The 27569-nt window shown below is 34.6% G+C and overlaps 1 pseudogene; it reads right to left on the bottom strand.

Annotated features, from left to right (window-relative positions):
• Positions 1-15115: 15115 nt before the first annotated feature.
• LOC123845029 (U4 spliceosomal RNA) lies at positions 15116-15234 on the bottom strand (annotated as a pseudogene).
• Positions 15235-27569: the final 12335 nt, after the last annotated feature.

Raw genomic sequence — 27569 nt, 5'->3', positions numbered from 1 at the left:
GAAGGAAGGAAGGAAGGAAGGAAGGAAGGAAGGAAAAGGAAGGAAGGAAGGAAGGAAGGAAGGAAGGAAGGAAGGAAGGAAGGAAGGAAGGAAAAAAGGAATTCCAAGTAATAGTTTACCTAAGACTTTATTTGCAAATGATTTAAGTTAGTTTAGATTAAAAAAATGTTTTATAGAGCAAATGTAATATCAAATTTCTTTTTTTTTTAAATTTTATTATGTTATGTTAGTCACCATACAATACATCATTAGTTTTTGATGTGGTGATCCATGATCCATTGTTTTCGTATAACACCCAGTGCTCCATGCAGTACGTGCCCTCCTTAATACCCATCACCGGGCTAACCAATCCCCCCTCCCCCCGCCCTCTAAAACCCTGTTTATTTCTTAGGTCCATAGTCTCTCATGGTTCATCTCTCCCTCCAATTCCCCCTGCCCATTTTTCCCTTCCTTCTCTTAATGTCCTCCATGTTATTCCTTATGTTCCACAAATAAGTAAAACCACATTACTCAGCCATCAGAAAAGATGAATACCCAACTTTTACCTCAACATGGATGGGACTGGAGGAGATTATGCTAAGTGAAATAAGTCAAGCAAAGAAAGTCAATTATAATATCAAATTTCTAAGATATTTATGTGGATCTCTTCTCCTTAATTATCTATTACTTATTTAATTGCTTATATTAATTATTGCAGGTAAAGTTATTTTAGCTTAGTTTCAAAAATAATTTTATTATCAAAGCCTAGACTCAGTGTGTATTATTTTTGAAGTGTCCCTTATGTGTCAGCTTTTTATTGATCAAAAGAGAGATGCTATCGGGCTCCCTGCTCAGCAAGGAGCCTGCTTCTCCCTCTGACCTTCCCCCCTCTCATGTACTCTCTCTCATTCTCGCTCTCTCAAATGAATAAATAAATCTTAAAAAAAAAAAGAGAGAGATGCTATACTCAGATATAGGTTTCTTTTATATATATAGAGAGATTTATTTATTTGAGAGAGAGCACATGCATGCAGGTGGGGCAGAGGGAGAAAGAGAAAGAGACAGAATCTTTTAGCAGACTCCTGGCTGAGCACGGAACGACTCCTGGCTGAGCACGGAATGGAGCCTGACCCCAGGACCCTGAGATCATGACCTGAGATGAAATCAAGGGCAGGCTGCTTCACCGACTGAGCCACTCAGGTACCCCAAGATCTAGGTTTCTGACACTACTTTCCAATAAAAGGAGCCCAGGGCTCCTTGGTGAAATGGCTGATTCTAGGACTGGAGTGAAGGATGTAGAAGATGAGCCTGAGTACCTTTTAGTTCCAGAAAATAAGGAAGTGTTCAACAGGGGGAGAAAAAAAAGATCCACAGGGATAGATGTATTAGTCTGCTAGGGCTGCCATAACAAAATACCAGATGGGTGTTTTAAACAACAGAAACTTATTTTCTCACAGATCTGGAGGCCCAAAGTCAAAGATCAAAGTTCTATTTTATTTGGTTTCTAGTGAGACCTCTCTCCCTGGCTTATAAACAGCCAACTTAATTACTGTATCCTCACATGGTCTTTTCTCTGTATGCATGTGGGAAAGAGAGGGAGACAAAGAAAGACAGAATGCTTTCTGATATCTCTTCCTCTTTTTATAAAGACAACTATTCCATTAGATTAGGGTTTTGACATATGAATTTTGGGGAGGCACAATTCAGTCCATAACAATGGGTATATATCAAAGGGACACAGATCAGCAGAAAGGGCTCCTAAAGCTAAAAGGTGGAACAAATTGAGCAACAAAACAGATCAATATCAATGAATCCCTATGTTGCAAATATATGAGTGAGTTAACAAATAAGTAGATAAGGAGTATACAATACTCTACATAAATGCTCTGTCCTCAAGGAGTGTAACTCCCCACTCCTGAAGTATAAGCTATGCATGTGACTTCCTCCCAAAGATTACGGCTTGGGAGAGGGAAGTGATAATGTTATAGTGGAGCAAACTGACAAACACTAATTCAGCCAGATGTACAAGGTCAAATCAATAAGGATAAGTCATACTGATATGTTCTTTTGATATGATCTGATGAAAATTGTAGTTTATCTCTGTGATCTTCCTCCTCCTCCCCAAAACATGGAACCCTAGTTTAATCATGAGTTAAACATAGACAAATTCCAATAGAAGGACATTCTACAAAACACGTAACCAGTACACCTCAGACTGTCAAGGTCATTATAAACAAGGAAAGTCTGAGAAACTATCACAGCCAAGAGAGCCTAAGAAAACAGGACAACTAAATGTTTATGGTGTCCTGGGTGATATTCCAGAACAACAACAACAACAAAAAATGTATTAGGGAAAAACTAAAGATACCTCAACAAAATATGGACTTTATTTAATTAGTAATAATGTATCAGTTTATTGGCTCAATTATGACAAACATAACACAATAATTATCAGGGAAACCGTATATGGGCATGGGTGGGAACTCTCTATACTATCTTCACTTTTCTATAAATCTAAAACTATTAAAAATAAAAGATTTATTTAAATTTTAAAAAATTGCTACATATCCTCAGAGAGAGAGATTAGCTGACTTCTAAGGTACATGACTACTACCAGTTTTAAATGTTTTCCAATTTTCCCTATTTTTTGCAATTATGTTTTTTTATCTCCTACATTTTCTATTAGTCTTTAATCATATTTTTTCAAGGCCCCTTAGGAACATAATCAGTATCTAATTAATTTACATGTAGTGGTAAGTCATCCATGGGTCATTTTCTCTTAGCAACTCTTCATTATTGATGTTTATGTCTAAGAATGATTAGTTGCTTAAGACTAGGCAGGCCGAGTGCAGGTATATATTCCTTTCAATGGAAATCAGATTAAAATTTTATTTCCAGGGGTGCCTGGGTGGCTCAGTCACACTACTTTATATTGTGCTTGCAGACAATATTTACTATAAAGAAAAGAAATCAACTGGCTCCATAATAGACCTCAGGATTATACTATAACAAGTACCAGTGTTCTAGGTACATGTTATAGAATTATTATATTAAATGATTAATGTCTCTTGCTAAAAAGTGAAATGAAAATGACTTGATATTTAATGTCTCATAAGCAAAATATTATTCCAGCAAACAAGAAAATTAGATCTTGACCATAATACCTTGTAAATTGAGAGCATTTTTTTTTTTACTAAGCTTTCAAATTACTGTTGCTTAATTAAAAAACAACTCATATAAATCTGGCTTCAAATTATCAAATTTGCAGAATGGCAGATACCAGCCAGTTGTCATTTACCAATTTTGTCAAATATGCACATTACTAAAGAGTTTATAATTTATTCCATTGGCCTATAAGAAATGGATATCTCAGTGAAGAAGATGGAGAAATGGAGAAACAATGACCCTGATAGAATATAATGCCAAGTCTAACACAATCTAGTATCACAGGAAAAATGGGCTGATCCATTCACTTTATACTGACCAGAATTTTGGCAATTATTTCTTTAAGTAACATATTTATAGAAATATCATAGATAAGAAATCCAGATGTCAAATCTGATTATAAATTCACATAACATTGTGATCATATCATGTCTCCAGATGTTTAAAATAAAAATTTGAAGATTAGTTATTAATGTGAATATTCCTGAGAAATTTTAATAATTTAAAAATAAATTTAGTATTAATAATTTTGAGGTGTTCATATGCTATACATTTTTTTTTAAGATTTTATTTATTTGCGAGAGAGAATGAGAGACAGAGAGCATGAGAGGGGGGAGGGTCAGAGGGAGAAGCAGACTCCCTGCTGAGCAGGGAGCCCAATGTGGGACTCGATCCCGGGACTCCAGGATCATGACCTGAGCCGAAGGCAGTCGCTTAACCAACTGAGCCACCCAGGCGCCCAATATGCTATACAGTTTTCTATCACTACCCATGTCAAATGAAAATCAGGACATAAATGGACTAAAATGTTAATAATTTTTTAAATTGCATTTTTAGCCCAAATGTCTCATTAATCTTTTTGGTAATTCTGTGAAAGTATATATATATTTTCCTAACAAGAATTCACCAATATAGAATTAAATTCCCTTTTGTATTTAATAAAGCTACATGTATACATGAATAAAAGTTAAAAAAAAAAGTGTGAAAACATACCTGGAAATAAAATTTTATTTATTTTTATTTTTTTAAGATTTTATTTATTCATTTGACAGAGAGAGACACAGCAAGAGAGGGAACACAAGTAGGGGGAGTGGGAGAGGGAGAAGCAGGCTCTCCACGGAGCAGGGAGCCTGATGCAGGGCTCAATCCCAGGACTCTGGGATCATGACCTGAGCCGAAGGCAGATGCTCAACAACTGAGCCACCCAGGCGCCCCTGGAAATAAAATTTTAATCTGATTTCCATTGAAAGGAATATATACCTGCACTTGGCCTGCCTAGTCTTAAGCAAGCTAATCATTTAATAAAAAATATGATCATGTCAAAAATAATTTGGCATGTGAGAGGGACTCAACCAGGTGAAGGGGGATTTGTTTTTATTTTTCCAAATGAATATTTGTAATATATTTTGCAGGAAGAAATTGCTAAATCAATGCATAGTTTGTATATCCATTCCAAATATTAGGTATTATAACAGAATTTTCTAAAGGAAAGAATATGGAAGGAGGAAAAGATATTTGATTGGTATGAGTTTTCCAGATTACTCAGAATTGAATTTTTTCTTTATCTGTTATTGTAGTATTATTTTATCTCAAATTCCATTATAGGAATAGAAGTAGATATCCAACAAAATATAATGAAGTCTATAGATAGAAATTACATTGCAGTAATCATTCCAGAGATGCTAGTGGACACACCATTGACTTTTCTTTTTTTTTTTAATCTTATGAGACCCATAAAGGGCAGCCTTTTGTTTAATAGCAACTTTTGACATTTATTACTTTGCTTCTAACTATTTTTTTTCTCTTCAATTTATTAAGTTATAAGTGTATCATCTATTTTATTGAATACTGTGTTATCACTAATATTCTAACTGGTTCTTATTTCTTCTGCTCTAAATGCACAGGGTACTAATACAATGTCCTTGAATAATGAGTACAATGTTTGTGTCTGTATAGCTAGTATTTCCAATAATATCAGTAAGCTTTTCTATTCAGTGGAAGATAAGCTATAGCTTAAAACTTAAGATAAAAGAAATTAAAGTATGTATATGCATGACCCTCCAGTGTCTATGTGTTCTTGTATGAGTGTGAGTAAATTTATGCATGTAATTGTGTGGTGGGAAAACATGTAAACATATTATCTACATCAGACTACTGTCTACTAATCAAACTGATTTTTTTTCTCATTATGAGATGCTAGTTTGTTGTACTTCCTGAGAATATTTCTTCTTTTAAAAGAAAGAAGAAGAAAATCCTACCTTAAATGACTTTTAGATTCTAAAGGGACAGAAAATAAACAAAATAATTACTGTAATTTCATTGTTCCCAGAGTTCTCTATGTTTCTTGACTTTCCTTTGTAAAATTTAATTATACTTTTCTTTCAAATTTTCAAAATTATTAACCAAACATACTCAAGTAAATAAGTTCCAGAGCAAAGTTTAATGGTGGAAAACAGGACAGAGAAGAATTAATGAAATCAGGGAGATTCAGGCCTTCAGTGCAATATCATCAAATGCTATTCTTGCATTTTAGGTACTTTATAGATTTATTTCAATAAAGGATTAATTCAGTCTATAAAACTATATCTGAAAAAAGTGTGTAGACTTCTCTATTGACTCCGGTTATATGATTTTTGCTTTACCTATAAAATTTTATGTCATGATTTACTTCATCTCTTAGCTCACATATTTCAATTATTGACTTCAAAATAAACATTTTTAAAGTCTCATGAAGACAAGTATTCTGTGAGATCTAAGTTATCTTTAAACTGGAAAAATTTAGTATAGCTTCTGAATGTTCTATTAATGTATTCTTTATAGAATCTTCCATGGTTATTCAAATGAGAATTCTTCTGATTCGGCTGATGTAGTGGATATTCAACTGAAATTCAGGAAGCTTGAGGTAAGATATTTGTATTATCCTAACCTTGGCTTTTCCTTTGTTAAATAAGGCCACTATCATAGGTGATGTATAAGATCCTTTCCCAAATCAAACTCCTCAATCTATTCCTGTGCAACAGTTCTAAACCTGGGCATTCCCTCTCAGAGCACCCTACCTTTGACCACTTTGGAATCCCCAAAATGAACAACCTCAAGCTAAATTTTAAAAGTGACTTCTTTGGGAAGCCAGGATGGCTTGGTCGGTTGAATGTCCAACTCTTGGTTCCAGCTCAGATCATGATCTCAGGGTCGAGCCCTGTGTGGGGTTCTGTTCTTAGCATGGAGTCTGCTTAAGATTCTTTCTTTCTCCCTCTGCCTTCCCCCCTGCTTTCTCTCTCTCTCTAATAAATAAATAAAATCTTCTTTAAAAAAAAAAAAAGTGTCTTCCTTAAGAGATCTACATAAGCAGAAATTGAGAAGTTTGGAAGAGAGATTTGTTTGAGTAGAGTGATTACAAAAGAATCCAAAAAGAGCAGAGAGAAAAAAGTCTTATCTTGATTCTGAGCTAACTTTGTGATTCCTGCTCTGGTTCTTACTCCTTTCAAACATCCACTTTCTAGCACTCATTGGCCAGCAAGCCTGGTATTGTAGTAACATTAGCAACTGAGATGTACTCAGAAGAAAGGTGTTTTCCTATTTATAATTCAAGACATCTGTTACAAAGTTGTCTTTACCAGAATTTTGTCAACATGATCTGGTCATTTAAGAAAACATTAAAAAATGTTAGAATAATATGACATACTGATGTAGAGATTCAAATCTAGATCCATAGGAATAGATGAAAAACTTGAATTATTAAGTCTACTGATGAAAAGATTTGGAGAAAACAATGTTGCTAAGTGCAAGATAATTCTATGAAAGCATAGTATTTCTAAATGAAACAGTACTTTTTGTTTATTGTCAGAAAAAAACTGTGGAAGACTTGGGAATAGTCCAAAAAGAGTATTTGGTGTCTTCCATTTGGGAAACTAGGTGCCTTCCAAGGTACCTGTCTGAATTATTTCTACCTTTTATTGTCTTTGATCTATTTTACAACTGTATAAATTACAGAAAACAGAAAACAATGCATATTAATTGTGTTCACAGAAAAGCAAATTAGTTGTCTCCAGTGTACTAATTAGTGTCCTGTGGACAGACCTGTTTGTACTACATGTAAATTCATTTCAGTATTCTTCTTCTGCCTACATGTATGTGATATTTTAATTTTCTTTTAACCACTTGAAACATTTTATGGATCCTCCCATTAAAGAAGTAATGTCTTTTACATCTGTTTATTTTATATTGTTATGGGAGTCATTTTACTATTTTTATTCTTTAGTAGTATTCAAGCATTTGTGTTTACAAAAATTGGATCAATAAGGATAGTAAGATATTTTTGGGCTATCTTTCACTTTTTTTAAAATTCTTTTTTACTTGGGAAGTTCAGAAAGGTGCTGATCATTTGAGGGCATATCACATAAATGTTGCCTTGCTATATATATGGTATACACATAAACACACACACACATACTTCACAGTTCAAGTGTGGCTTATATGACTTATCTATATTTTCTACAATATGTTAGTAACAGAGATGTCCTGTGATCTCCAAGAAAGACACAGCTATGACCAGACATCATTTTTATCTACAAAGGCTCAGAAATCAAACCTAAAAGTGTATTAGTTTTGCTTTAAAAATGAGTTAATTTTAATGGGGAACAGATTTTCAAAAGATAGTAGGTAAGTCTCTTTATCTTTTTGGTAGGAATATAGTCTTCCATTATTTATATTCATCCAGTCGCCAGCTACCTGATTTTAGTTATGAGGTGACATGCCTAAATAAAAATCCCTGGCCTCATGCCTGAAGCTAGTAAACATATATTTAATACAAAGGTTGTTCTCAATTCCTATAGATGCATATGAACAAAATAAATATGCAAGGCATCACAGGACAAAAGAACGCAAATTGACTCTATTAGCCTTACAGTCTATCCACAAACATAAACAAGGCAAAGTCCCTCTTAAATTATTGATAACCTGCTTCAACCTCTACTAATTCTTCTCAATGGAGAAGTAAACATTCACATTAAATGCTATAAAAATGGTCAATTAAGTCATAACTACTTGCCTGGTAGCTGTTTTCCCAATGTAGGTCTAAATCATGCACATTTATAATTTTGGGTCTATTGTATGTCCTTAATTTATAAATAACCATTAAAATACGTTTAACCAATTTAAGAATAATAGGTGTCCTCTGTTATTTTGTTTTGTTTTTCTGAATTTGCATGTGGAAACAGTATATTTTTTAATATCCATGATAATACTATAAATTATTTTTTATTATTAAGGACCTTTAATTTATTAGTAGCAGATAATATTTGTGTATGTTTAATCACAGAATTTATTTGAACAAAATTATTTCTTACAGTGCGGTGCAATTAAAGTTGCATTTCTAGTCTATGTCCTATACAAAAGAATAGTCTCTAAGTTTCAAAAATGTCGAGGAAAAATAAAACAATATCACTGAGGCACCTGGGGCACCAGTTGATTAAGTGTCTGCCTTCAGCTCAGGTCATGATCTCCAGGTCCTGGGATGGAGCCCTATGTCAGGCTCCCTGCTCAGTGGGGAGTCTGCTTCTCCCTCTCTCTCTGCCTCTCCCCCTGCTTGTGCTCTCTCTGTCTCTCTCTCAAATGAATAAATAAAATCTTTTAAAAAGTAATAAAGAAAATAAAACAATATCACTGCTTTATGTTGTAACGGCAAAAGCATGAAGATTACAGTTAGTTTCTTTGATTTATATAGCTTAGGAAAATTAATGTACACATGTAAAAATCAATACCTATGGTGGTTCATGTTGTACTTTGGGAAGAGATACTCTAGGAGGATTTATTATTAATGATCGCTATGATCTGAATGTGTCTGTCCTCCCCCGCTAAATTTGTATATTGAAATCCTAACTGCCATTAATGATAGTATTAGGAGGTAGGCCTTCGGGGAGGTGATTAGGTCATGAAGGTGGAGCTCTCATGAATAAGATTAGCACCTTATAAAAGAAGCTCCAAAGGGATCTCTAATTCTTGCCACTATATGAAGACATAACTAGAAGCTGCTGGCTATGAACTAGGAAGGGAACTCTTGCTAGATGGCATCATGCTGGCATCTTGATCTTGGACTTTCCACATTCCAAAACTGTGAGCAATAAAATTGTGTTGTTTATAAGCTACTCAGTAATATTTTGTTATAGCAGCCTGAATAGACTAAGACAATGATACAGACACATAGCAGAATATGAATGTTTTAATATGAAAACTTACCAATTATATAAATATATATTTTTGTCACTTTGTTGCATCAGTAAAATCAAATGTACATATTTTCCCTATACTACTAAGAAGTTTTGAAAGTTGAAGGCTTCCACAACTTTTAGGAAAGTTTTGGTCCTGGTTTTTCAGTTGTAATCATTTTAGCTCCAGAATTATTAGAATTGTAAGCAGTCCCCGGGAGACTGTCCAAGAGGAGAGGTGGCCCCTGAACCAGGATTAGCCATATGAATATTTTTACCAAAGGCCACTGTAAGAAAAATCTGAAAACAAGAAGCTTGTAGGAGATGAGAAATTGCTGCTGACTGCCTCACTTCCACAGATACAATATCCTGTGCCCAGGGCCTAAACGAGTTAAGTTACCTATCAGTATGTGCAGAGGTAATTTACCTTTGATAACTACCACCTCTAATTTACTGACAGGAATGGCCATTACCTATAATATAAGACTACATCTGTGGACAACTACTTATCTGATGACTGGGATACCTAAGCCATCCCACACTCCCACCCCCTAAAGAAGGGAAAGTCCATAAATACAAGTTGAATAAGTGAAGAAGCCTCTTAGAAAGAAACTCAAATACTTTTGAGATTTTTGTGAATTAAAAGAGTTGTTTATGATACCAAGTTATAAATAGAATATATAAAATATATCTGAATTGGCATAATATTCACAAATTGGTGTCTATTTCACAATATCTGAAGAAATGCTCTATAAAAACTAAAGGTAATATATGAATAGAATATATGCAAACACGTTATACTTATATTTCTTTTTTATTATTGACTTATGGTAACATCATCTAGATGGTTTTTTTCTATTCTAGTTTTTTTTTTTTTTTTAATTCTAGTCCCAGTATCTGAGGGCTGTGTAGGAAAGGAACTCTTCTCTCTTTACTACATTCCTACTAAAACACATAAATAAGGAAAGTCATCCAATTCCTACCTAGTGAAAGGAATTTTAGCTAGTTCTCTTCTTACTTAATTCTTTCCAAGAGAGGAATAACTAATTATAAGAGACATTATATTAACTAGGCTGCATAATCGAGGATAGTTACTTTGTCTTTAAGCCTGAAATATACTCTAATATGTTTTTTTTTGTCTTCTCTGACTTATGAATTGTTTATGAATATTATCTCCTCTCTTAAGTAATTTATTGAGACTGTGCATAACTTTCATTTGTGTGATGATTGACACTTAGTATTCATGGGTCCATTAAATAAATAGGCAGTTTGTAATAGAAATTGACTGATATTCACAAGGTGGATCATATGATCCACCCAATTATTGAGAGCCACCTCAAAGTGGAGGCACTGTTTGCACATTCAATGACACACAAATATTTTCATGTTATGGATGCATTCCAAGAGGTCTATCCATATATCTAGCCTTGAAAAATTTTCTCAACAATCAAAAATATCATTTATTCCAAGAACCAGATGATAATCAAAACACTGAATTTCATAAAAATCAAGAAATAGAGCAGGCTAAATTACAGTTTGGGATCACCTAAAAGGTACTTTCTTTGTTTGAATCCAACTCCAAGTGGAAAGTCTTTCGAATCAATTGAAGTAGAACATCTAGTTGTGACATATGTTGTCTTCAAAATTTAAGGAACCCCAAGTTTTGCGAGTTTTTCTTGGTAGCATAGGGATAGATAGCATAGAGACTTATCTTTTACTGTGAAGGCTCTATGTCATCATTCCACAAGTATATTTGTTCTCAGGATTTCAATTAGTTGTCTGGTTCCTGTATCTTTGTGAAATTAGTTTTCCATTTACAGACAGATGTCTTCTTGAGTGAACATGGTATTGTTGCTATTGCTGGCTTCAGATCATTTCAGCATGATGACCTCTAATAAGGTGAGAAAATCTAAGACAACGGGAACCAGATTGTGACACAAAGTAAGAGAGATGATGTTACCATAAGACAAGATGTTTCAATTATAGTCTTTTCCTGAAAAGTCATAACAATCTGATATTCTCTATTAACTGGGATTGGGAGAAAAGGAGAATTTACTGGATCTGCAATTGTATATCAGCTCCTTTGTGCTCTGCTGACTAGCTTTAATACAGAGAACAACAGGGAAAAGTAATTGCTCTAGAAGTAATCAGCAAATTAAGTTATTATAACCAAGATCCTTATGTCTTTTTACCTGCCAAAGAGTTGAAATTCCAGTATTATAGCTTCAGGTTCTAGATTTAAGCACTAATCTCTGTGATTTCTCCAAAGTTGCTATTGTTTTTTATTTACTCTTTTGGTCAGGAGGCATTCTAGAACCTTCTACATGGTCGTTTTTACCATGGAAATTCATATTTTGTGGGTCAGGGTGTCAAGGTAGGGTTTGTGACTTCTGCCACTTGTTAGATATATAAATAAATAAGTAGATACATGCATGCATGCATATTTTTGCATACAATATGCAGAAACATGGAAAGTAATTATGAGAAGACATTAGGGTTTCCAGTCATACCATTTTGAGGCAGACTCAGGTTAAAATTTCGTTAATTATCTGACACCACTATGATTGCCAAACCACCGTTTTCCAGGGATTACTATTAGCTCATATCCAGTATTGAACATCCACTAAGGATATCTCAATTTTTTTTCTGAAGTATAGCTGCTTGTCATTGACCTCCTTTTGGATCTTCTGAGGAAAAGATCCACAAGATATACTTGTCATATTATTTTGAGGTTGTATTTTAAAAGTACTTGAGCTTCCCTTTATTTAAAAAGTATTAGATCTGTGAACTGACATATTTGGAAATTGGGTGAGAAGCTGTAATTCTCTTATATCTGCTCAAGTCAGACCTATGTTTTCACATTTAATTTTTGTTTTTTCCGGTGCAAAACTTAATATTAACTTAGTGGTTTGTCTTACTATGTCAGTCCTAGGACCACAAGACAAACAACTTCTGCAAACCAGAACATTCTGATTAACAAAAAAATCCTCCTTCTCATTATGAAAACCAAATTCACTTTTTTTCAGCACTGAAATGCCATTACTTGGGCTATGCCTCAGTGTGAAACCAGCATTCCTATCGAAATGAGAGAACCCATTTAAGGCATCTTTAACCAGCAGCCCTGGCCTATCAATATCAGTTTCTGCTTTTCAAAGATGCAGCTCTATCTTCACCGACGTGTTATTCATTACTTAGCTGGAAAGGTATGATTATGGACCCTCTGCAATAAAGTTAGAAAGTGTGTACACAGATTGCTTTTTTTTTAAAAAAGATTTTATTTATTTATTTGACAGAGACAGAGACAGCGAGAGCAGAAACACAAGAAGGGGGAGTAGGAGAGGGAGAAGCAGGCTTCCTGCTGAGCCGGGAGCCCGATGTGGGACTCGATCCCAGGACCCTAGGATCATGACCTGAGCCGAAGGCAGTCGCTTAACCAACTGAGCCACCCAGGCGCCCAACACAGATTGCTTTTAATAATTCCACTAAAATATTCTTATCTAAATCTCTAAATTCTACCCTGTACATTTGCCAAAGAATTCTACCTACTTGACTTAAGTTTATCTATTATAGATCCAGGTTTCTAACAATCATTGAAATGGAACAAGTGTATGTTCTTCCAGCTGCTCCTGCTAGAACTTTGATCTGATAGAAATCCCATGCTGATAATTTCACTTTTTTCAAAACTTGTACATTTCTATATTTGATTGAACATACCCAGCATAAATTTTCTTATGTATCCTTGTGATTTTAATTTGTATATACTTTCTCAAAACACATTTGTCTTTGCAAGTATATGCTATTTTGTTCAAAATTTGACACTGTAATTACCCTTTCCACTTCTTTCAGGTAGCACAAGTATAACTTTAATTAAATAGGAATTACAAAGGATGGCCAGTTTTAGTAATAAAGAGAATTGGCCTCTGGTCCTCTACTGCTTTTAGATTATCAGACCCTTCAAACTGGGAAGGAAAAGTCTTATCAAATATGGAAAGAAGAGCTGCTTCAGCTGCTAAGTATGTTTCAGTAAAATTTGAGAGTTCAGGACTTAATATCAAAATATCTCCATTCTGTTTTTTTGCCAATCAATGTGAACATATCGTATGGAGAGTCTGTGGATTTAAATGTCTTTCGAAACTCAATAAAGCACAGGATCAAAATGTGAGCTTGATTTTAGTCTGCCTAAAAACTATGGCTTCAAAAAAAAAGTGTAGCACAGTAATACGAAGTTTTGATCGTCAGTGTATGACATGAGCCAAGGCTATGGAAATCTGGACTTATATTTTTATTTGTTTAAGCTTTCCACGGTTTTTAGAGTAGGAAAAAAACAAAGACCTCCACATTTGTTGAAATTTATCTTGCCCCTCATTTACGCTGCAGCAACAGTTCCTGGCTGCCTCCAAGGCTTTATATTCAGTGGATGTTTCCTTCCAAATGACCACATATGAAAATAGGACTAGTTTTTGTTCTATTAATTGGAGGTCTTTTTTTTTTTTTAGGTTTTCTTTTCTTTTTTTATTATTATTGTTATGTTAATCACCATACATTTCATCATTAGTTTTTGATGTAGTGTTCCATGATTCATTGTTTGCGTATAACACCCAGTGCTCCATGCAGAATGTGCCCTCTTTAATACCCATCACCAGGCTAACCCATCCTCCCACCCCTCTCCCCTCTAGAACCCTCCGTTTGTTTTTCAGTCCATCATCTCTCATGGTTCGTCTCCCCCTCCGATTTCCCCCCCTTCATTCTTCCCCTCCTGCTATCTTCTTCTTCTTTTTTTTTTTTTTTAACATATAATGTATTATTTGTTTCAGAGGTACAGGTCTGTGATTCAACAGTCTTGCACAATTCACAGCGCTCACCATAGCATACCCTCCCCGATGTCTATCACCCAGCCACCCCATCCCTCCCACCCCCACCACTCCCAACAACCCTGTTTGTTTCCTGAGATTAAGAATTCCTCATATCAGTGAGGTCATATGATACATATCTTTCTCTGATTGACTTATTTCGCTTAGCATAATACCCTCCAGTTCCATCCACATCGTTGCAAATGGCAAGATCTCATTCCTTTTGATGGCTGCATAATATTCCATTGTATATATATACCACATCTTCTTTATCCATTCATCTGTTGATGGATATCTTGGCTCTGTCCATAGTTTGGCTATTGTGGACATTGCTGCTATAAACATCGGGGTGCACATACCCCTTCAGATCCCTACATTTGTATCTTTGGGGTAAATACCCAGTAGTGCAATTGCTGGATTGTATGGTAGCTCTATTTTCAACTTTTTGAGGAACCTCCATACTGTTTTCCAGAGTGGCTGCACCAGCTTGCATTCCCACCAACACTGTAGGAGGGTTCCCCTTTTAATTGGAGGTCTTTTTGAAGTTTTAGCCCTTAAGAATAGCTGTATTTTCACTGCCTTCAGTCCTAAAAGTTTGAGGAAATCAATCACAGAATCCTTCTCACTCCTCTCTCCAAAAAACCTAAGCGACATTTTCTGTATTAATCTGGGCATACAGATTCAAGCAATAGAAAATGATTCCAATAGAAAGAAGTAAGTAAGTTTGGCGGGGGGGCATCTGCCTGGCTCACTCAGTAGAGCATGTGACTCTTGATCTCAGAGTTGTGAGTTTGAGCCCCATGTTGGGCAGAGAGATTTCTTTAAAAAAAAGAAAAGAAAATTTGGGGGGGAGTCTCAGAATTGTTACAATTCTCAAAGAAACTGGCTTGGAGTGTACTTGGTGAATAAAGAGTTGAAAATTAGAATGCAAAATTGATCTAGTAATTAAGACTTTCATTAGGTATAGACATTACAATTAGCAATAATTGCGCCTCAGATAAACCTCATTGGCTACGATACTGCCACTGTGCAAAGCAGACGCCACCAGCAAAATCATTGGGTACTAGATGCTGCCACAATTAATGGTACCATTGCTGCCTCTAGAAATAGACCTGATTAGACCAACTTTGTAATATTACCCAAATTATTTTCAGATTCAGTGCAATCCCTATCAAGTTTCCAGTGACATTTTTTGCAAAAAATAGAAAAATCCATCCTAAAATTCATATGGATAAAGGACCCCAAAGAGGTTAAACAATCTTGGAAAAGAATGAAACTGAGTCAACACCTCATGATTTCAAAACTTACTACAAAGCTACAGTAATCAAAACAGTTTGGTACTAGAATAAAGACAGGAATAATCCCTTATATATATGTGGTCAAATAATTTTTGATAGGGGTACCAAAACCATTAAATGGAGAAAGGACAGTCTTTTTAACAAATGGTGCTGGAGAAACTGGCTATTCACATGCAAAAGACTAAATTTGGACCCTTACCCAATAACGTAAGAAATTAACTCAAAATGGATCAAGCATTTAAATGTAAGAGCTAAAACAATAAAAGTCTCAGAGAGGAAAAATAGAACAAAAGCTTCATGACAGTGGATTTGGCAGTGTTTTCTTGGTTATGACATCAAAGGTGCAGCCAACAACAAAACTAGACAAATTGGGCTTCTTGGAAGTTCTTAAAATTCCGTGCATCAAAAGACACTATCAATAAAGCAAACAGGCAACCACAAAATGGGGAAATATTTACAAATCATATATTTGATAAGGGATTAATAGACTATACAGATAACTCCTAAAACTTAATAACAAAAACAGAAATGCACTGAAAAATGGGCAAAGACTTGAATAGGCATTTCTTCAAATGAGATATGCAAATGGTGAACAAACATGAGATGATGCTCTGCATCACCAATCATTAGGAAAATCCAAATCAAAACTACGGTGAGATACCACCTCAATCCATTAGGATGGCTGCTATCAAAAAACAGAAAACAAGTGTTAGAAAGGATGTGGAAAAATTGGAATCTTTATGCACCATTGGTGGAAATGTAAAATGATACAGCTTCTGTGGAAAACAGCATAATGTTCCTCAAATTAAAAATAGAACTATCATATAATCCAGCAATTCTACTTCTGGGAATAAACCCAAAAGAGTTGAAACCAGGTCAAAAAGAGATATTTGTATAACCATGTTAATAGCAAAATTATTCTTAATTACTAAAACACGGAAGCAACCCAAATGTCCATCAGCAGATGCATGGAGAAGCAAAATGTGGTGTATACATACAGTGGAATGTTATTCACCCTTTAAAAGGAAGGAAATTCTGCAATATGCTACAGAAGGATGAACTTTGAGGACATTATGCTAAATGAAATAAGCCAGTCACAAAAAGACAAATATTTTATGATTCCACTTATATGAGGTATTTAGAGGAATCAAAATCATGAGACAGAAAGTAAAATGGTGGTTTCCAGGGGCTAAGGGAAAGGAGAATTGAGAGTTACTGTTTAATGAGCTTCAGTTTTAGAAGATGATAGAGTTGTGCAGATGGAAAGTAGTGATGGTAGCACAGCATTATGAATGTTTTTAATACTACTGAACTGTACACTTTAAAATGGTTATGATGGTAAATTTTATGTTATGCATATTTTACCACAAAAAATTGGGGTGGGGAGAGTAATATAATGTATGAGTCTAGGCCCACAAATTCAGTGACTTGGATGAAAAAAGATCAATTCTTTGAAAGATACAACTTACCAAAACTCACACAAGGAGAAAGAGATAGTCCAAATAGGCCTATATCTATTAAATAAATTGAATCAATGATTATTAATCTTCTAAAACATAAAGTACCAGGTCCATCTGGGTCATCTGGTGAATTATAATATTTAATGATACTAGTTCTCTATGGTCTCTTCAGGAAATAAAAATCTGAGGTAACATTTCCTAAGTCATTTAATGAGGCATTAACCTAATACTTTACACAAAAACATCACAAGAAAGAAAAACTATCAGCGATATCTTTCATAAACATTATGTAAAAATTCCCAATAATATCTTAGTAAATTTAATCCAGTGTTGCATGGAAAGAATTGTACACCTCAGTCAAGTGGGATTTATTCCAGGTATGCAGGTCAGATTAAATATTCAAAAATTAATGTAATCCATTACATCAATAGGCTAAATAACCAAAGTCATGGGGCGCCTGGATGGCTCAGTCGGTTAAGCGACTGCCTTCGGCTCAGGTCATGATCCTGCAGTTCCAGGATGGAGTTCCTCATCAGTCTCCCTGCTCAGCAGAGAGTTTGCTTCTCCCTCTGACCCTCCCCCCTCTCATGCTCTCTGTCTCTCATTCTCTCTCTCTCAAATAAATAAATAAAATCTTAAAAAAAAAAAAAAGAACCAAAGTCATGTTATCACACCAGTAGATGTTGAAAAAGTCTTTGAAAAAAATCCAACACCCATTCATGGTAAAAACTCTCAGGAAGCTAGGAATATAAGGGGAACTTTTTCAACTTGATAGACAACACCTACCAAAAGCCTACAGCTTACTTCATATGTAACGGTGTGAAACTATATTTTTTTTTTTCTCAAAAGACCAGAAGAAAAAAAATGTTCTCACCACTATTATTTTGCACTGTACTGGAAGTTATAGCTAATGTAGTAAGATAATGAAAGGAAGTAAAATACATACAGATGGGGAAGGAAGAAATAAAACTCTTTGTTTACACATCACATAGTTGTCCATGTAGAGGATGGCAAAGAATCAAGAACAACAAAAAATCCTAGTAGCAATGACAATTATAGAAAAATTGCAGGACACAGGGTTAATATACAAAAGTCCATTGTTTTCCTATCTATCAGCAACAAGCAGTTACAACTTGAAATAAAAACACAACACCATTACATTAGCACCAAAAATTTAAAATACATAGGTGTAAGTCTAACAAAATATTTACAAGACCTATATGAATAAAACTATATAAACTAGTGAAAGAAATCAAAGAAGATCTAAATAAATGGAAAGATATTCCGTGTTCATGGATAGAAAGACTCAATATTATTAAGATGTCAGTTTTTCTCAAAATGATTTATAGGTTCAATGCAATCCCATTCAAACGACCAGAAAATTATTTTGTGGATATCAACAAACTGATTCTAAAGTTTATGTGGAAAGGCAAAACAACCAACAGAATATTGATGAGAAGAATGAACCCAGGGGACTGAAACTACCCAACTTCAAGACCAACTATAAAACTACAGTAATCAAGAAAATGTTGTACTATTTCAGAAATAAAAAAATAGATCAACAGAACAAAATATAGAGCCCCAAAATAGACCTATGCAAATATATTCAAATATATTGAACTTATTTTTCACACACAAAAAAGGCAATCCCAAGTATAAGTATGATCTTTTCAACAAATGATCCTGGAACAACCAGACATTCTCATGAAAAAAACAAAAAAAATAAGGAATTGACACTGACCTTACATCTTTTTTAAAAATTAACTCAATAAATCATCATTAACTCCATAAATCAATTAACTCAATAAATCATGTAAAGTGCAAACTGTAATACTTCTACAAGATAATGTAGGAGAAAATCTAGGTGGCCTTGGGTTTGGCAACAGATTTTTGAATACAACAAAGGAATGATCCATGAAAGTAAAAATGTATAATTTGGACTTCATAAACACACACACACACACAAACTTCTGCTCTAGAAAAGATATTGTAAAGAAAATGAAAGTACATGCTACAGAGTAGGAAACAATATTTGAAAATATATAAGACATGTATTCAATATATGAAAAGAACTCTTAAAACTCAAAGAAAATAAACAACTCAATTAAAAAATAGGCAGAAAAGATTTGAATGGACACCTCATCAAAGAAGATATACAGATGGCAAAGAAGCATATGAAAGATGCTCAACATATGTCATAAAGGATTTGCAAATTAAACAACGAGATACAACTACATACATATTAGAAGGACCAAAATCCAAAACATCGACAAGACCAAATGCTGGTGAGGATGTGGCACAATAAGAACTCCTATGCATTGTTAATGAGAATGCCAAAGGATATAGACACTTTGGAAGACAGTTTGGTAGTTTTTTACAAAATTGATCATATTCTTACCATATAATCCAGCAACTGCACTCTTAGGTATTTACCCAAATGAATGAAAATATATGCTCCCACAAAAACCTACATGAGTGATTGTAGCAGCTTTATTCATAATGGCCAAAAATTGGAAGCAACCACATGTCCTTCAATAGGGGAATGGATACCATAAAGTACATATATACCATATACCATAGTACATTCATACAGTAAAATATTGCTTAGCAATAAAAATAAATGAGCTATCAAGCAATGAAAATACATGGGGAAACCTTAAATACATATTGCTAAGTGAAAGAAGCCAATCTGAAAGGCTTCATATGTTATGATTCCAATTATATGACATTCTGAAAAAGGCAAAATTATGTAGACAGTAAAAATTTAGTGTTTTCCAAGAGTTATGGGGGCAGAGAGGATAGGAGGGATGAAAAGGTTATACATGGGGGATTTTTAGGGCAATGACACTATTTATATGATACTGTAATGGTGGATGCTATACATTTGGCAGACCCATAGAACTCTGACACTAAAGTGTCTAGGTGGCTCAGTCAGTTAAGCGTCTGCCTTCAGCTCAGGTCATGATCCCAGGGTCTTGGGATCGAGCCCCACATCAGGCTCCTGGCTTAGTGGGAAGTCTGCTTCTCCCTCTCCCTCTGCCTCCCCCCAGTCCTGCTCTCTCGCTCTCTCTCTCTCAAATGAATAAAAAAAAATCCTTAAAAAAAAAAGAACTCTGACACCAAAAATGAATCCTAGTTAAACCATGACTTTATAGTTAGTAACAATGTATCAATATTGATCTCTCAGTTATAACTAATGTACCACATCCACGCAATATGTAAAAATGGGGGAAGCTTGGGGTGCCTGGTTGGTTCAGTCAATTGAGCGGACTCTTGGTTTCTGCTCAGGTTGTGATCTTAGGGTCATGGGGTGGAACCCCGTGTTGGGCTCCATGCTCAGTGTGGAGTCTGCTTCAGATTCTCTGCCTCTGCCCCTCCCCCTACTTGCTCTCTCTCTCTCTCTCTCAAATAAATAAATAAAATCTTTTTTAAAAATAGGGGAAGTTATGGGACATAGGGAGAGAGAGTATATGGAACTCTACTTTCTGTTCATTTCTTCTGTAAACCAAAAATTGTTCTAAGAAATAAATTCTATTAATTAAAAATAAAATCATGACCCTCCATGATTTGGACCATCCACAGGCTGGATAAGGAGTTTGGAGTGTCCATTACAAATCCATATTTTCTTAGGGACAGGTGCCTACATCAAGACTTTTGAGGATATATTAGGAAAACTCATTTTGTTCTCTGTCCTATATTTGAGATATACTGTTCATTTTTATGTCAGTAATAAAACTAATGTTCTACTTTAATCCTCTTGTGATTATTCTTTAAGGTTTGGTATCCAGAGAGAGAAATTGAATTATTAGTACCTTCAGCCCTGTGAACATATGCTCATTCATGACTGTATACACAGTAATCTGAATCACTCATTCACTGTAGTATGTTCTCACTTTTAAAATTACTAACATTATCAATGACTTCCTATCAACAAATCCAGGAGTCTCTTTTCAATTCCTTCATTGTTTGAACTCTTCTCTCCATTTCATATGAGAGAGAGAGAGAGAAAAAAAAGAGCCTGTGGGAATTCCTAGCTTTTTTTTTTTTTTTTTTTTTTTTTTTGCCCTTCATCTCTGCTTAAAATTATATTTGGTCACCCTGCTTACTGTGACACTGCTCCAAAGCTCCCCTTTCTGATAGTTGGTAAGTCAGGTCATACAAGGTAACTTCATAGTAGGCTCTGAGTATAGCTCTCTTTGTGTTTGTTCTTAGAACCTGTCTAGTATTGACAGGAATATTCTACCTTTCACCACTTTTTCTTTAATATTTTAGTCAGGTTTAATCGTTGTGGAAAATACACAGATGACTTGCTTTGGCTCTAAGCCTGGTAGACAATATAAATTACATTTTAAAATATTCCATACTTGATCTATCACACCTTTGGGTTTATAGTTCCTCCCCAGACTTCTAAGGAAGACTGACTATTCAGGGTACAAGATGCTTATTCTTAAAAATATTTGCTTTATATGATTTTTAAGCCAACCCTTAATAATGTTGTGCTCCATTAATCCTACCCAAGCTATCTTTATTAATAAAGAGAAATTTAACAGGAAATAAAAAAATCACATATTTTAATATATTTTAGTTATAAAGAACTGAAATGTAAAACAAAGTGACTTGGTGAAAAGGAAACTTATCTATACAAGTAACTAAAAATTGCAAGATGGGACTAACTTTATATTATGGTTTGATCTACAGGTTCATATCTTTGTCATTGCTTTGAATCTGTCTTCTACTATTCTCTAATGGTAGTAAACATGGTTTTAGACATTTCAGACAAAGTATCTGAGAAGTCTGTGCACTACCATTGTCAGCAAAATTCTTCACCCTAATTGGAGGACAATTAGGACCTATTGCTATGATTGGCTTAAAGCCAATAAGAACACAACCCAAGAGGTACACTTCGGGATAATCCCAGACAAATATAGTAGGACATAAGGATGAGATTGGCAGGTACCCAAATGTGATGTTAGAAAGAGGGAGAAGTGGAATGAATGTTGGTAAATAAAAGTAAATATATGTAAAAACATCAAAATACAAACACATTCAAAAGGATTTATATGAATTCATGCATCCATGATATATCTGTAAAATAGCTTTTAAAAGAACATTCAGAGAACAGAGAAGCTTCACCACTAAAGAGGGAATTACCTAGGTAGTTTTTCCCAGTCTTTTTCTCCTCATGACACATTTAGAAAGTAGGGATATTTTCACAGCAAAATGAGATAGTTGGACAAGGCTATTCTGTGTGGGAAACACTTGGCCAAGAGCCACTGGCTACCCCACGTTCCCTGCAATGTCACAGGTAGGGGAAATCAACATTTCAGGCACATTTCTAATCTAGCCACTTCCAACTGATGTATTTTGCCAAGACACACTAATCAGAAAGTTTTTGACTACATCTTCCTCAATATTCTTCTCAGTTCTAAAATTCTTTAATTTTTTGACCATCAGGACAAAACTTCTGTAGCACAATAGAAAGGCTCAGTCTCTTTCTTCATTTTTGTAAAGTCAAGATTCTAAAGAATAATTACATCGCCTTCTAAAATTAGTCCTTTCAACACAGCAGAAGAGACTCTGTAAGAGGTTTGAGAGACAGGGGCGCCTGGGTGGCTCAGTCCGTTAAGCGGCTGCCTTCAGCTCAGGTCATGATCCCAGGGTCCTGGGATTGAGCCCGGTGTCGGGCTCCCTGCTCAGCAGAGAACCTGCTTCTCCCTCTCCCTCTGCCTGTCGCTCTGCCTACTTGTGCTCCCTCTCTGTCAAATAAATAAATAAAATCTTAAAAAAAAAAAAAGAGGTTTGAGAGACATTTGATCAGACTGGATATGGAATCCATTTTGTCTTCCATTGATTCCTGTGAAATATTCCAGTGAATTTTGACTCCAGTTTTATGACCCGTTAAAAAAAATAAAAGAACTTTGTTCCCGAAGCATAAGATAGAAAATCCTAGACTTTATTATTACAATCACAAAAGGAAACACAATTCACATTGTAAATTTTAAAGCATCCAAAAGGTTTCCAAAAACCTAAAATTATTTGTGGAGCCCTTGGAACTATTTAATTGCTACCTTACTCTGCAAGAAAAGTTTAAAGTCACTCTTATTTTGTCTTTCAGATCGTTATATATACTATCCTTCTGCTGACTGAAACTTGACAATGACAACAATACCATGTGTCAAGTATCAAAAAAATGGAATGTAAAAAAATAATAAATCATCCATAACAAGTCAGGAAACAGGCTCCAACATAGAAGGTTTTTTTGTTTTGTTTTGTTTTGTTTTGTTTTTAATGTCCCGGAGTCACCTAGTGGCTCTCAACATGCCTTTAAATGCCTTCCTTAGAAAAATAAAATCACACTTTGGTAATACAGTGATGATCTGATAATGAAATTGAGCTGACTAAATCTTATCTCAATACATCCATTCTTTTCTGGATGCAATGAATTTGCTAGTCTGTGGAATTCCGTCCATGAGGAACTTCCTACCATTGGCCTGAAGGATCAGGAAGAGATAACCACAGTGCACCACCCTTTTATTGATTGCTGAACATCCATAAATAAGATTTTTAAAGGAAAAACTCAGAAAAAAATTTTAAGAAGTATGGCAACATAGATTTTTTGTACTTTTATTCTTATATATACTTGCATTCTTATATACTTGGATATTAGCTGAGAGAAAAGAATCCTTAACTCCTATGCCATCAAAGTGTTTGAGCCAAAACATTTTAGGTACAAAATTTTGGATAGAATACACTGTTTTCTTGAGAGATGTCTTTGACTTAAAGAACTAGTAGTAATCATTATAAAGTCCAGAGAAAAGCTACTTAGGGCTATTCTGTAATGTGTAGCTCTTCTAGGGTGTGTGTGTGTGTGTGTGTGTGTGTGTGTGTGAGAGAGAGAGAGAGAGAGAGAGAGAGAAACAGAGAGAGAAACAGAGAGACAGAGACCCTAAAGAATTTTGATGTCTATGGAGAATTCCTGAAGCAAGATAAAAGTATTCAGCTGGAACATCCTAAAGGTGACAGTTAAATGTGCATTTAGCTAAGGACCTCTCCATAGTTGTATACCCCCATAACCTCAGTGGTTAAGATAATAACTAGGTGTAAGTGGGCTTAAACTCTATGTAGGGAGATCTTAACTTCTGATAATTCAGTACATTTTTAAATTGTTCAATTTGATTTATCAAAGAAATCTTGGTAATTTATACTATATTAGGAATAATTCCTTTGTAAAATTGCATTTTTATATGGCACTTATAGAGCTAGGCCTAATTACCTAAACATGTCACTTTGGGAGAAAATCCAACTTCTGATTTTTTTTCCTACAAATGCGGCATAACTATAATAAAGTATCTTAATTCTAGTGTATTTTCTTTGAGAAGTTTGCATTGGTTTTCCAATTCCAGAATGAACCAATAGAGCATATTATATTGAAAATATATATATATGTATATATGTATGCATAGTCCAGACCACAAGATAAGTGGCATGTCTCATTCTGTGTTTATAGTGTACTAAAACTAAGTGAGAAATATTATCATTGTTTTTGTTATTAAGAATGTCATGACAACCTTAGCTCTGAGTTCCTTCTTGTTGGATTAAGCTATGTCCTAAGGGGTTCAACTCTCCCACACTTCACCAAATAATCTCATTCTCTTTCCTTAGAGAGCAAAGATTAATCATTCAGAAACTTAATGAGCTGGAAAAACAAATACCAGTAGAAGAAAGGTGTCTGAGAACTTTAAATAAAATAAATTAGTTTCCATTTGAAAAGTAAATTAGTTGATTTATAAATCTCTTTTCTTTTTTTTCTTCTCCATTTGTACTTCTCGGCATTTTTACCATCTTCATCAGACCCTCTGTCCTGTCAAAGGTAAAGTCCAATTATGAGAGCTTTTTTGTCTTTACTATTTTAGAACATATCTTCTTTTTTTTTTTTATTAATTTCCTTTTTTTTTTAAGATTTTATTTATTTATCTGAGAGAGAGAGAATGAGAGACAGAGAGCATGAGAGGGGGGAGGGTCAGAGGGAGAAGCAGACTCCCCGCCGAGCAGGGAGCCCGATGCGGGACTCGATCCAGGGACTCCAGGATCATGACCTGAGCCAAAGGCAGTCGCTTAACCAACTGAGCCACCCAGGCGCCCTAGAACATATCTTCTGACCACCAGATATTTTTATATTTTACACATCTTTTCCTAAGTTGCCTTTCTTTCTAAATATTTTCTGATGATTTTGCTACTGATCAGCTACAGTTGACTTTTGAGAAATCATAAATAGAAAAATAAGAGAATAAAAATCAAAGATAAAGAGGTATTTAATATCCCTTCAAAAAATATTTTCAGTTTTGATACACTCCTAAGTGTTACTACCATGCTTATTAATATGGTGTCTTTTTAAAAACTTATTTTAATAGTCAAATATTTTCAAATATATTATTTTGTTATCATAATTTTATTTAGAAATAAATTTCATAACATGAACAATATAGGAAGGCTCAATAATGTTTTCCTAATTTACGAAGAGGATTCTTGGACTTGAGCTAGAATCTGTATATCTTTCTCTAAATGCTTTAAATTTCAAACATTTAATCTATAATTATGCAAATAGTAATATGAGTTATTATCAGATAAAAAGTTTCTGGAGGTATAAATATAAAAACAACCTGTGCACATACACAAATATTAAATGCTTATTTATTTGAAAATACACTTCTCTTCTTATGGAACTTGTTCCATTACATCACCACTCCTCAACTCTTCCTAAAAAGTTCCTATATATCTTTTTGATTACATCTTAAATATGACTTCTCCAGATGCCTTCTCTGACCCCTTAAATCTGAAGTGCCAATTCAAGAATTGTGTTCCCATAGTGCTTTTACCAACCATATCACTAATGTATTCGTTAAATCCTTTAGCACACAGATCGTGATACTGAATTTTCTAGTCAATATATGCTTTTAAGTTGTCATCTAGAAAATTCATAACTTGCCTTGAACTTAGAGAACTCTGAGTATTTACCTGTGAATGTTTAGGGGATCGATCACAGGCCTTAATCTGAGGGAAAAAATAACTCATTCAGGCAATGCTTCCCTACAGATTCTGTATAGTCTTGTATGTCACATTAAAAGGCCTGGATTTTAGTCATAGAATTTGTGAAACTACTGGAGGAATTTAAGCAAGAATGGGATACAATAATTTTTCATATGTAGCCTCTGACAGTGCTACAAAGAACAGATTTGGAATAGGGAGGTAAGACATCAGAAGCATGTTGACCAACAGATGAGAGGTGGCAAGTTCCTAAATAAAGAAAATTGAAGTAGGGGTAGAAGAAAAGTGACAGAGAATAAAAATATATAGGGGATGAACATATTAGGTAATTGACAGTTAACCATATGTGAAGAGTAACAGATCAAAGAGACAAGACTGACAACGTCCTCGATTATACTGACACAATGAAGAATCCTCACACAGTGTTGTCTGTTGTTCGTGTGTGTGTGTGAGACTGCGTGGCAGTGATGGGTACTCAGAGAAAAGATTTTTCCACGTTTCTATATAATATAATGAAATCTGAAGGTTTTTCCTGATCTCTCTGTGCTTCCAACTATTCTTTATTTTTCTATTTTATTTCAGTCATAATATTTGACTTAGAATCATGTAAGTTGGAGACATATAAATGAAATTTGTTGACTAAAGAGGAAATTAGAGAATACTTATAATGGGGAGGTTGTTGAGATCTTTAAAAAAATCATTGCCATCATTTTGAACCTTTATATGTACTTTTATTTAAAAATATAGTAGCTGTTACCTAGATTTGTCCATTATCTCTGTAAATGAATTGTTCACTAAATTTATAAATGAAAGAAAATAGGAATTGATTATAAACATTAAATATTCATTTCTATAAGAAATGGGTATTATATTTATTTTTAAATAGGAAGTACCTTGAAAAATAGTATTTGAGGAACAAAACATGAAATAAATGACAAAACAAAAATTATATCTTAAATTAGACTGCCATCTCTCTTATTTTTGTGAATCTAAATATTTTCTTTTTTGTCTCAAATTTCAAATGTCTTTATAAGGAGAATAAAAGTGAATTTTGATATTCAATAATCCTTTAGTGCAGAAAATCTCTCCTAAGATTGTTCTGTGCAGCCAGTCATCAAGTCAAGACATGCTGTCTGATGAATATCAAGACAGACTAGGCAGCTGTCACTGTATGAGTTATAATTGCATTTCTAGAGTCACAAGTCCCCAAAATTTATGTGAAATCAAGTAGTAATAACTATCATGAGTGAATATTCTTAAGTGAAAATTCTCATGAAAAGGTAGAACAGGGGTGGCGCCTGGGCAGGTCATTTGGTTCAGCATCCGACTCCTGGTTTTAGCTCGGGTCATGATCTCAGGCTCCTGAGATTGGGGCCTGAGTTGGGCTCTGCGCTCAGCATGGAGTCTGCTTGGGATTCCCTTTCTCCCTCTCCCTCTGCCCCTCCCCCACTCTCTCTAAAATAAATAAATAAAATCTTTTTAAAAATGTAGAACAGTTGTGGTTTAATATCAAGATCATTTCTACTTCAGTGGCTAAGGACCAGTTGTTTTTTCTGGTTGAGCACCTGT

This window comes from Mirounga angustirostris, unplaced genomic scaffold, assembly GCF_029215605.1.
Source record: "Mirounga angustirostris isolate CCGP_5_RB_7025 unplaced genomic scaffold, mMirAng1.0.hap1 SCAF_5, whole genome shotgun sequence".
Lineage (NCBI taxonomy): Eukaryota > Metazoa > Chordata > Mammalia > Carnivora > Phocidae > Mirounga > Mirounga angustirostris.
The sequence above is the reverse complement of the archived record's forward strand: the minus strand, read 5'-3'. Positions and strand labels throughout refer to the sequence as shown.